The sequence below is a fragment of the Zalophus californianus genome, chromosome 5 (assembly GCF_009762305.2).
Source record: "Zalophus californianus isolate mZalCal1 chromosome 5, mZalCal1.pri.v2, whole genome shotgun sequence".
Classification (NCBI taxonomy): domain Eukaryota; kingdom Metazoa; phylum Chordata; class Mammalia; order Carnivora; family Otariidae; genus Zalophus; species Zalophus californianus.
This window is the reverse complement of record NC_045599.1, coordinates 135,880,619-135,892,652: the sequence shown is the minus strand read 5'-3', so window position 1 is coordinate 135,892,652 and position 12,034 is coordinate 135,880,619. Positions and strand designations below refer to the sequence as shown.

General features: G+C 34.5%; 1 pseudogene; it reads right to left on the bottom strand.

The window, feature by feature from the left end:
• Positions 1-1,264: 1,264 nt before the first annotated feature.
• Positions 1,265-1,462, bottom strand: LOC113928454 (annotated as a pseudogene).
• Between the last annotated feature and the right edge of the window lie 10,572 nt (positions 1,463-12,034).

Sequence of the window (12,034 nt, the reverse complement as noted above, 5' to 3'; positions counted from 1 at the left end):
TCTCTTGTCTGTCTTGTTGTTGGTGTATAGGAATGCCACTGATTTCTGTGCATTGATTTTATATCCTGCCACTTTCCTGAATTCCTGTATGAGTTCTAGCAGTTTTGGGGTGGAGTCTTTTGGGTTTTCCACATACAGTATCATATCATCTGCAAAGAGTGAGAGTTTGACTTCCTCTTTGCTGATTTGAATGCCTTTGATTTCTTTTTGCTGTTTGATTGCTGTGGCTAGGACTTCTAATACTATGTTGAAGAGCAGTGGTGAGAGTGGACATCGCTGCCGCGTTCCTGAGCTTAGGGGGAAAGATCTCAGCTTCTCCCCATTGAGAATGATATTCGCTGTAGGTTTTTCATAGATGGCTTTTAGGATATTGAGGTGTGTACCCTCTTTGCCTATAGTCTGAAGATTTTTGATCAAGAAAGGATGCTGTACTTTGTCAAATGCTTTTTCTGCATCTATTGAGAGGATCATATGATTCTTGTTCTTTCTTTTGTTAATATATTGTATCATGTTGATTGATTTGTGGATGTTGAACCAACCTTGCAGCCCAGGGATAAATCCCGCTTGGTCATGGTGAATAACCCTTTTAATACTGTTGGATCCTATTGGCTAGTATTTTGGTGAGAATTTTTCCATCCATGTTCATCAAGGATATTGGTCTGTAATTCTCCTTTTCGATGGGGTCTTTGTCTGGTTTTGGGATCAAGGCAATGGTGGCCTCATAAAATGAATTTGCAAGTTTTCCTTCCATTTCTATTTTTTGGAACAGTTTCAGGAGAATAGGGGTTAATTCTTCTTTAAATGTTTGGTAGAATTCCCCTGGGAAGCCATCTGGCCCTGGGCTTTTGTTTCTTGGGAGATTTTTGATGACTGCTTCAATTTCCTTAGTGGTTATGGGTCTGTTTAGGTTTTCTATTTCTTCCTGGTTCAATTTTGGTAGTTGATACATCTCTAGGAATGCATCCATTTCTTCCAGGTTATCTAATTTGCTGGCATAGAGTTGCTCATAATATGTTCTTATAATTGTTTGTATGTCTTTAGTGTTGGTTGTGATCTCTCCTCTTTCATTCATGATTTTGTTGATTTGGGTCATTTCTCTTTTCTTTTTGATAAGTCTGGCCAGGAGTTTATCAATCTTGTTAATTCTTTCAAAGAACCAGCTCCTAGTTTCGTTGATCTGTTCTACTGTTCTTTTGGTTTCTATTTCATTGATTTCTGCTCTGATCTTTATTATTTCTCTTCTCCTGCTCGGTTTAGGCTTTATTTAGGAATAGTTTGTTTTTTTGCCACGTTTCTTAATAACACCACGGGGAGCCCTTCCCCATGACCTTTGCTTTTAGCTCTTTGAGTTTCTTCTGTCCCTCTTTCTGTTTCTGCTTGCCTTATCTTCCTCGTCCATCTCCTTGGCCTGCTTCTTGGGCTGATTCAGGGGTATCTTCTTGCCACTCTCTTGGCCAGACATGGCAACTGCCACACTGTGAGGATATTTTTATAGGAAATACCCTAAAAGTAATAAAACGTATTATTTTAAAGAATAAATTTAATTGCACATCGTATTTTTAGAAAGAGGCCATAAGGTGCGCCTGGGTGGCTCAGTTGGTTAAGCGACTGCCTTCAGCTCAGGTCATGATCCTGGAGCCCTGGGATCGAGTCCCGCATCAGGCTCCCTGCTCAGCGGGGAGTCTGCTTCTCCCTCTGACCCTCCCTCCTCTCATGTGCTCTCTCTCTCTCTCATTCTGTCTCAAATAAATAAATAAAATCTTTAAAAAAAAAAAGAAAGAGGGCATAAAAATCAACAGAAGCACAAGGATTGTTTCATTCTGTCCCATTCCGTAATTTTTTCATATAAAACAAAGCTTAAGTATGATTCATAAGTACATAAAAATTATAAATTTTGAACTAATATATTTATAAAGTAGAAAAAGCATATATTGTATCACTATTAAACTCTTACAAATAATGTGATAAATCATGCTCTTTTGGGACAAATTTTAGATATGCAATTTGGAAGACAATGAGGAAAAATCACTGCACTTTCAGAAGTTGAACAATTGTTGAAATGTCTTAGAAAAATTATAAAATATATACTATGAAACATTTTATAATCTAAAAATAAAACAATAGGATTAAAATGGATTATTCGGTGCTTTCTCAAGTACAAGGAAGGAAATACTACCAAACTTAGTTGTGGTTTTCTTTGAACATACCAATTTTTTTTAATTTTACATTTTTATGTTTTGGGGGACCTGGGTGGCTCAGTTGTTAAACGTCTGCCTTCGGCTCATGTCATGATCTCAGGGTCCTGGCACCAAGCCCAGTGTTGGGCTCCCTCCTCTGTGGGGATCCTCCTTTCCCTTCTCCCCCATTTGAGCTCTCTAGCTCTCTCTCTCTCTCTCTGTCTCTCAAATAAATGAATAAAATCTTAAAAAATAAATTTTTATGTTTTTTACAATGTGTGTATGGCAAATATATATCCTGTTAAGAGATAATTAAATAGATATGTTACCTACTTATTTTGTCTTTGATGTAAACACTGATACCTATTTCTGAACTTCTCTGGCAGATACAGGACTTAGGGATCAAAATATTAAAGGATTCCTGTGAATGCTTCTTCTAAGGGGTATTAATATTTTATAGCCAGTCTAATATAAAGGAAATAATTTGGCATGAGGATTCTATGTAAACGTAACTAAATTTTTTATTATCTATTTCATTAACTCTAAATATATTTTAATTATTTATCCAAAAATTGTGAGGTTGTTATGAAGGACAAATGAGAACACATAAATGAAGGAATCTTGAATACAAGCTGTTGAGACCCTTTATGGTCTGATCTCAACCTGTCTATCTCTGCCGTTACATTTACCATTTTCCTTAAGGTAATTTTTCTAGATTGTGTCCTTATAGTTGTCCGATAAAATATAGGAAACTCAGTTAAATTTGAATTTCAAATAAACAATCAATACTTCTTTCAGTATAAATTTGTCTCAAATGTTGCATGGGGAATGTTTATATTAAATATATTAAGTAGAGTTGAGCTGAATGGAATAAAGCAGAATAGATTATGATATTGATCCCATGCCATGCTTGGGATACAGTTATACTAAAAATAATAAGTTGTCTATAGAAAATTCAAACTTAGCTAGGTGTCCTATTTTTTTTTAAGATTTTATTTATTTATTTGAGAGGGAGAGATTGAGAGATAGAGAGCACGGGAGGGAAGAGGGTCAGAGGGAGAAGCAGACTCCCTGCTGAGCAGGGAGCCCGATGCGGGACTTGATCCCAGGACTCCAGGATCATGACCTGAGCTGAAGGCAGTCGCTTAAGCAACTGAGCCTCCCAGGCGCCCTAGGTGTCCTATATTTTTATTGATTATATCCAGTAACCCTAGCCATTGCTAATTTGGTTAAGCTTGGAACTATGTTTCCCAGAGCCTCTTTCACCATGTGTAGAATTGATCAAAAGAGTTGGACACTGAATATAATTTAAATGATGAAATTGAAGTGGCCACTATCACCCTGTAGGTCTCTGTGGTCAGATAGGATAATAGACATTGTCTGTTGGGTTTCAGTGAATTTTCACTTTCCTCAGTTCAGCCTCTAGCTGCATCTTAACTGCTGATCTTCATGAGCAATAATGGCTCCAGAGGCTTGATTGTGGCAAGAGCCTCCATAGACTTCTCTAGGAGCTGGCAGGGACATGCTTAGATTCTCAGCTCTCCCTGCAAAATCTCCAATTTGCCCATCTGTGTTACACTCTGAGAAGCCTTGTTAGGCTTTGTGTCTGCTCATCCAACTGATCTTAAATTCTCAGCTCTCAATTATGGAAGACCTAATTCCGATAATATCTATGACTTTCATAGTACTCATCATGGTTCTTTATGTTTGACTAAATTCAGATAATTGTGGACAATGAAAGTACCATAATCATATCTGGCTAGTTTCTTTCAATGTAATGTGGTAAATGTTGCAATTTGCGTAGTGCGTATGCCACTTCCTTATGGGTCACATTTTGTAACTAAGTAAGCCTGCCAAGACTTGAATATACTTATAGTCTAGAGGCATCATTATTTCCCTGTAAGAAAATTTTACTTATGATTTTCCCAAATGCTCATCTTTTTCCAAATTCTCTAACAAGTGTGTCAAACCCATCATCTATGGACATCAAGCATGCCTTATTCAGTACCATGATATTCCTGACAACATTACTACTGATTTAGGGAATTTCATTTGCAGTAAAGGAAGGTTAGAAATTGGCTTGTGGTTGTAGAATTTCCTGTCATTAACCTTTGATCTTAACCACCTGCTTTTAACTATCACTGGCCTCAAGAAACAAAGGCACAAGATAATACCTTGTGAGGCTGGGGTCATGTTTCCCAGGATGCAGGATATGCTTTAAATCAGTGACCCATAGGTGATCCTGTATCTTTCAGAATCTATATTCATGCATATGAAAGGCAAGGCAGTGAAATGGGAGTGATTCCTCTTACTATTACCCCTAGGAATCCATCAGCAAAAAGTTTGCTTCCTATCATGAAATGTTTGGCTGCTCTTTTAGAGATAATATTTCCTACTGGGGGAAGGATTAATGGAAAAGTAAAGTCTTCCTTAAATTGGTGTTAATAAAGTCTACATTGGCCGTATGGGGATTCTCATGACAGTTAGCCAATGGGCAAAGAAGAGAGTTAGCATACCTGTTGGAGTGGCTTTTTCTGACTTTCTGGAGGAATATATGTTTGTAGTAGAAAAAGTAGAGAGAATGTCTCATTCACGAGATCCTCTAGGACCCCTCTCAGAAATCCTTTGTGCTAAAATAAAAACTAAACGAAAATTAAACGACTTAGTGCAGACATGACTGTGAGTTGCTCAGACACTATAGGGCCATGGATTTGGGTCACTCCACTGAGTGAAGAACCATGACTAGCTGAGGTGGTTTCTGAGGTCAAAGGAATATGGAATTGGAAATAGAAAAAAGTTATAAATACTAGTGATGGCCGCATGACCTGTTGTAGAATTCGGGATTTTACTAAGTAGGGATATTTGTTTTTTTGCTTTAGCATGAATCTATTCTTATGTTTATTAAGCAATTATTTTTCTTTCCCACTGTCATAGTCATAGTATTTAACATAAGACATAATGATCATAGTTAACCTTATATGTCAGTATATTTAATTAATAGGATATCAAAAGAGTAATGATACCTAGCTAGAAAAAGAATAAATGTTACCCAGTTATGGATAATGAGTGTTTAGGTATCTTTTAAATTGGTTAGTTAATTTTTCCGCGATATGAGGCATGGTTGCCTCATGTTGTATAAAAGCAGATAATTGCTATTTTCTGTATTTTGAGATATGTAGTTATGAATGGGTGTTATGGACGTCAAAATATGCTACCATCATCTTGGTTAAGCTGGGTATTATTGTATTCAAAATGTATTCCCCGTAAGGTTGAGGGATAGGGTTGGTCCATAGAGAAACTTGATATTTCCACTACAGCAAATGATGTGTTTAGTTTGTCAGATTTTTCTTTAAGTCCCACTTCTTCCTCTGCCTCAGGGCTTTGGAAGAATTTATTAGGAATGTTTTCTCTGTATCTTCTACTCCTCCTTTCAGATTTTCACTTCCTAAGCTTCTCTCAAAATTGTGTAAGCTGTAACTCCTCTAAAAAATCTTTAGCCCATGTGGCAGACCCTAGGTTGACTCCCAATAATCTGCCCCCTGATCGTCATGCTTCTTGAGTGTGTATGGAAATGGTGAGTTGATTCTAATCAATAGAATATGGCAGAGTCGATGTGATATCTCTCCCCCGGTTATGTTGCATTATATACGTCTCTTAGAGTTCTGTAGGGAGGAGATCCTCTCCCTCTAGTGTTGAAGAGGCATGATGTTAGGACATGGATTGCCCAAGGAGGGAGCAACTTGGAAGCAAACTTTGGACAGCCTCTAGGAGCTGAGGAACTCTTTTTAACAGCTGTAAGGGACTGAATCCTGCCAACAACCCATGAGTTTGGAAGAAAACACACATTCTAGAAATGAACACAGTCTGGCTGACACCTTGACTACAGCTTTGTGAGACCCTGCACAGAGAAGCCAGCTAAACTGTGTCTAGACTCTTGACTCACAGAAACTGTGAGATAATGAATCTGTGTTGTTATAAGCTGATAATTCTGTGGTAATTTGGTATTATACCAATAGAAAACTAATATACCTTATAATACTCATAATGATTGTGTTCCTAACTGAAACCTGATTGATTTACAGCACATATTACAACTGGACTGTTTTTAGTATTTCCCCCTCATTTTCATTGAGATATAATTGACATATAACATTATATAGATTTAAGATATGCAACATAATGTTTTGATATATATTTGGTATATATATTAGCAAAAAGATTACCACAATAATGTTAGTTGACATCTCTCACCTCTCAGAGTTACGTTTTTTCTTGTGATAAGAACTTTAAGATTGATTCTCTTAGCAACTCTCAAATATACAACACAGCATTGTTAACTGTAGTCATCATGTTGTACATTACAATCCCAGAACTTATTTATCTTATAACTCGAAGTTTGCACTTTGACAACCCTCATGTAATTTCTTCATCCCCTACCCTCACCACTGGCAACCACAAATCTGACCTCTGTTTTTATGAGTTCATTTTTTTTATTTTTAGGTTCCACATATAAGTGAGATCATATAGTATTTCTCTTTCTCTGTGTCACTTTTTTATAAGATTTTATTTATTTATTTGAGAGAGAGAGAAAAAAAACACAATTAGGAGGAGGGACAGAGAAGGAGGGAGAAGCAGATTCCCCGTTGAGGAGGGAACCAGACACAGGGCTCCATCCCATGACCCCGAGATCATGACCTGAGCTAAAAGCAGATACTTAACCAACTGAGCCATGCAGGCGCCCCATCTCTGTGTCACTTACTATTTTTTTTTTTTAAATCTCATATCTGATTTTTTCCCCACTAAACTGCAAATCTCATGAAGAAGTTTCTTCTTTGCATCTCCAGTGTCAGAATATGCCAGGCCTCTAATGAAGAGTTGTAGAATGACCATGACTGATTGGTCAAACCAATGAAGTAATGAACAAATTATGATTCATATCAGATTTTGTTTGGAAAATAAGAATGAACCAGGGTAGCCAAAATTGTCCTCATTCTGTCAGGATTGTGAATTATAAAAATTTTAAATTACTAGCATAAAGTTGCTTGAGTATAACTTAAAAAATAATTAGTTCTCCTATTACAAGAGTCATTGTCATGTGCAGCGTTTGATATCAGAATCACCTGAGGAACTCACTTAAAAATGCAGATTTATGGACCCTAACTCAGATGTAATGGTTTAGGATTTCTGAGTGGGGCCTCAGAATATGCATATTATACAGACTCCTCAAGTGATGTTTACTCACACAAACGTTTGACAACTATTTTTGGAGAAGAATGACTTTTTTTTACATTTTTTTTTTAAATCTGTTTTCACATAAAGTAGTTGCTTCACTGTGTGAATTGGAAAATCAAAATCTTCTAGGCATAAAAGTAGGTGATAACAATGAGTTCATTATTAATGTTTAAAGTCAGAAAACAATTGAATTAAAGAAATGTCAGAATAAGAGTAAGACATATATGCCAATAATGGAAAAGGATCATCGATGCTCGCTTCGGCAGCACGTACACTAAAATTGGAACAATGGAAAGGATCATCGAACTGTCATGTACAACTGCAATTTCAGAATTTTATTTTACGTATTTTGTGTTAAAGATAATGCTCTTGATTCACTTGCTTTATGAAATGTTAAAATGCAGAAAACAATCTTTTTATTTAAACTTAACTGTGAACATAGTGTCAGATTGTTAGTATGTTTCCATAATTTTAAAAAGAAACCCTGATGATATTTCTGTTAATAAGATCTCAGGTATATAAAAAGAATTTTGATTTTTATTTCTTGGTCTTTGTTGAAAGGAAGATATTCTGGTAGATTTTCATTAGCATATGATATGTGATCTTTAAAATCTATTCATCAATAAGCCCTCAGAATAGGCATTTACTGAAAAATCAGTAATCAAGAAATTTTTAGCATGCATTATTATACGAAAATTGATAATATATTTTTATAGAAAATATTCTGATAAACTTTTAATGAGAATATATTTATGTTATACTTAGTAGTGAAAAACAATTTTAATTTTTAGAAAATTGAGAAAACTTGGGAATGCTGTTTACTAGTACAAAAGTAGAAATGGTTTACAATATTTTGTTTGGTAGTGGCAATTGATGTTTAATAAAATAGTAATACATTTATTTCAGTGTTAAAATGGTATTTTTACCATTTTTGGTAACACTATACCATGCTTTACCATAGTTTGGTAACACTAACTTGCTTTTAAAGTATGTAATTAGATTAAATTATACATTGTTTCTTACTAGCTCATCCATCTACCTTTTTGCCCTATATAGAACAAAGCTCTGAATATCTCAATGTGTTTTGCAAAGTGATATGAGATGGGTTAATTTTTAGCAAAAATATCATGGGACTAAAACTGCCATAAATAAATATGACTTGATTACCAAAATTACAATATAATAAAAGGTTTGGTAATTATAGTTTTTTCATAGAATATGTCAAATAACTTTTTAAAAATCCATTCCTTGAACGTATTTATGGAAGTATTCATTTATGACCTTTCCAGTACTAGAATTTTCTAATTAAAAAAAATGAAAAAAAAAAAGCTCTCCTAAATTTTGAAATTGGGAAGCTTGATACATATTGAAAAATGTTTCTTGTGAAAAGCCTGTCAGCCCAATCAAGTGAAATCATTCAAATATGGAGATATCTTTTATCAATATATTGCTAAATGCAGTTATTTTTTTTGGAGAGTTTTAAGGGCTACACTCAAAAATATGATGATGTTTGGGGCGCCTGGGTGGCTCAGTCGTTAAACATCTGCCTTCAGCTCAGGTCATGATCCCAGGGTCCTGGGATCGAGTCCCACATCAGGCTCCCTGCTCCGTGGGGAGCTTGCTTCTCCCTCTCCCACTCCCCCTGCTTGTGTTCCCTCTCTCTCGCTGTGTCTCTCTCTGTCAAATAAATAAATAAATAAATAAAATCTAAAAAAAATGATGGTGTTTTAGGGACATGATAAATTAGAATTTAGACAGCCACCAGTAATAAGCATGTGTTCATGGCAATCATTTTATTCCAGAACTGATCTTTCAAAAGTGTACTTTAATAAATGTATAACCTCTATATAATGTTATATATTTTTAAAATGTTAATAAGTTTAGACCTGTTAAGAAGGGTGTTAAAAATTATTGTATTGCAGTGCTGACAAATACATTTAAGATCCACTGTGAAGTACAAGAAAAGAATACTAAGTAAAGAATCAGAAACCATAACTTCTGCACATTCTCACCAAATTATTAGTGATTTGACCTCAAATAAGTCAAATATAAAATATTAACTATTAAAATTAAATATGATTATTATTAAGTTGTTCTTAAACTGCATATTAATAAATATTAAATGCTTTAACATTTAATATTAAATGCTATTAATTCTAAAGGATGTCTTCTAATTATTTGTGCACAAAATACTTCAATAAAACAAGTTAGAATGTGTGACCAAATACTATCAGATGTATTTTAAACTGGTTCAAGTTTATCTAGCAATCATAAACATAACTTATTGCCAACTGATTAAATTCAACCTCACATATAAATTTAACTTTGTACATATATGATAGAAAGGCATTCACAATTTGGTATTGATTTTGTTAACTGAGGCCGATTCTTTCATTAAGTTTCCATTTTCAGTTGCAGTATCCTGGACTTTTAGAATTTTAAAATAGGAATGACTAGGGGCACCTGGCTGGCTCAGTCAGAAGAGCATGTGACTCTTGATCTCAGGGTCGAGAGTTCAAGCCCCACTTTGGATGTAGAAATTACGTAAATATATAAAACTTAAAAAAATAAAAAAAAATCAGAATGACTTAATTTAGAATCTTTGAAGTCCAGCTTATGAAACTTAGCTTTCACGGATCCATATGGACATAGGACCCTTATAGAATCTTGTTATTAAAATTGTGCTCTTTTCTTAATTTGAGCCCTCAATATCACATAAGTTTTAAACTTCAGAAGCTCATATACATCTCCCTCTACTAAAGAGGAATTTCTTTTTTTCCCGTCTGTTCTAATGTCTATGTGTGTGTGCGTGTGTATGTGTATGTATAGATGTGTGTGTATATATACATACATATTTATTTATTTATTCCCCCAAGGGAAGAACTTTAATTGGCCTAGTTTGAATCTGGCTTATCCCAAAAGTTAGAAGCAGGGCAGATAGTTTTGCAGCTGTAATACAACCAAAGACTTGGGTGGGAAGAGAGAACTTTCAGGAAAAAAAAAAAAAAAAGGTGCTATTTCAAATGATGACTGGACAGACCAAACAGTAGAAGACAAATACCACATATATGTTTGGAAAGCAGGGCATGAGTTGGTAATAGTTACAAGGTAATCTAGAGAGAAAGCAGAGGTCAAATCACAGGACCCTACATGATGAGGCAGCTGGATCTTACAGAACCGTGTAACTTGTTTATGGATTTTGCCCATTGAGAGAACGTGGATAGAATTTTAGGAGAGGAAAAAGGCCTTGTTTCTGTCTGGGGAAATTGGTTGTGTAATGTACTTTTTATAGACAATGGGATAGAGAAAAAAAAGATTTGAAGGATAAGATGACAAAAGAAACTCTAATTATAACAATTTACTTTGCATACAGAACAATAACTGTATTGTTTTGAAGAATGATATATATTAAAATTAAATCAATGTGAAACTATTTAACATGTCATAGAAAATATTTGTAATGGACCAATCTCTTATTATTTTTAAATTATTTGCAGGACTACTTACAGACTTACATTTACAAATAGAGTTCAGCCTAAACAATGTAATTATTTCATTCTAGCTTTGAAAAGTAATTTCATCATGCAAGAATAACAATAGTAGACATGTAAATGAAGAAAGCATTTAAATGATGCTGTCAAAGGAAAACAGTTTCCTGCTGTTAATTAAGTGTTTTGACAAAATTCAAGATATATAAAAGTGTGAATATTGATCTTCAATTATGGTGACTGTAGTTTAATTACTAAAACTTAAATGTTGATTTAAGAAATTTAATTTGATGAATGTTTATGAAACCGAGACAATTGTTTTCCCTGCAAATATTGAGCTCTTAGGAAAAAAAATGGCTGGAAAAAATTCTTGTGTTTTCTAGCTTTAAGCAAATCACATTGGATGGTTTTGTGTATGTGTGTGTGTGTGCACACATGCAGGGTATTTGATTTAATTTCTTAAACATTCAACACTAATATTTATTTTTAATAATTTTTAGTCATTTTAAACTAAAACTCTGGTGAGTGTATTCACACCTTTGAGCTGACCAAATCTTATATAACCTTGTGTGTTATTCAAAAACGTATTCATTTCATACATATATATTGCTCTATTCTATGAGACAGGGTTTATAGAATGTAGGGAAACAGCAATGATCAAAATAAGACGATGGACTCTGAAAAACAAAGTGAGGGTTCTGGGGGGCGGGGGATGGGTTAGCCTGGTGATGGGTATTAAAGAGGGCACATTCTGCGTGGAGCACTGGGTGTTATGCACAAACAATGAATCATGGAACACTACATCAAAAACTAATGATGTAATGTATGGTGATTAACATAACAATAAAAAATATTAAAAAAAAGAAAAGAAAAGAAATGTTGCTTTTACTTTTCCATGCAATGATTTGATTCCATTTTATCCCTCTCTTAGCTTATCAATTATACCTCTTTTTCATTTCTTTTAGTGATTGCCACTCAGTTCCCAATACATATTTTTAAGTAATCTAAGCCATCTCCAAATGGTACTATGTGCTTCATGTGTAGTACAAGTAACTTATAGCAGAATATGCTAATTCCTTCTTCCTATTCCTTATGACATTGTTGTCATTCTTTTCATTTATCCATATATTATCAGCC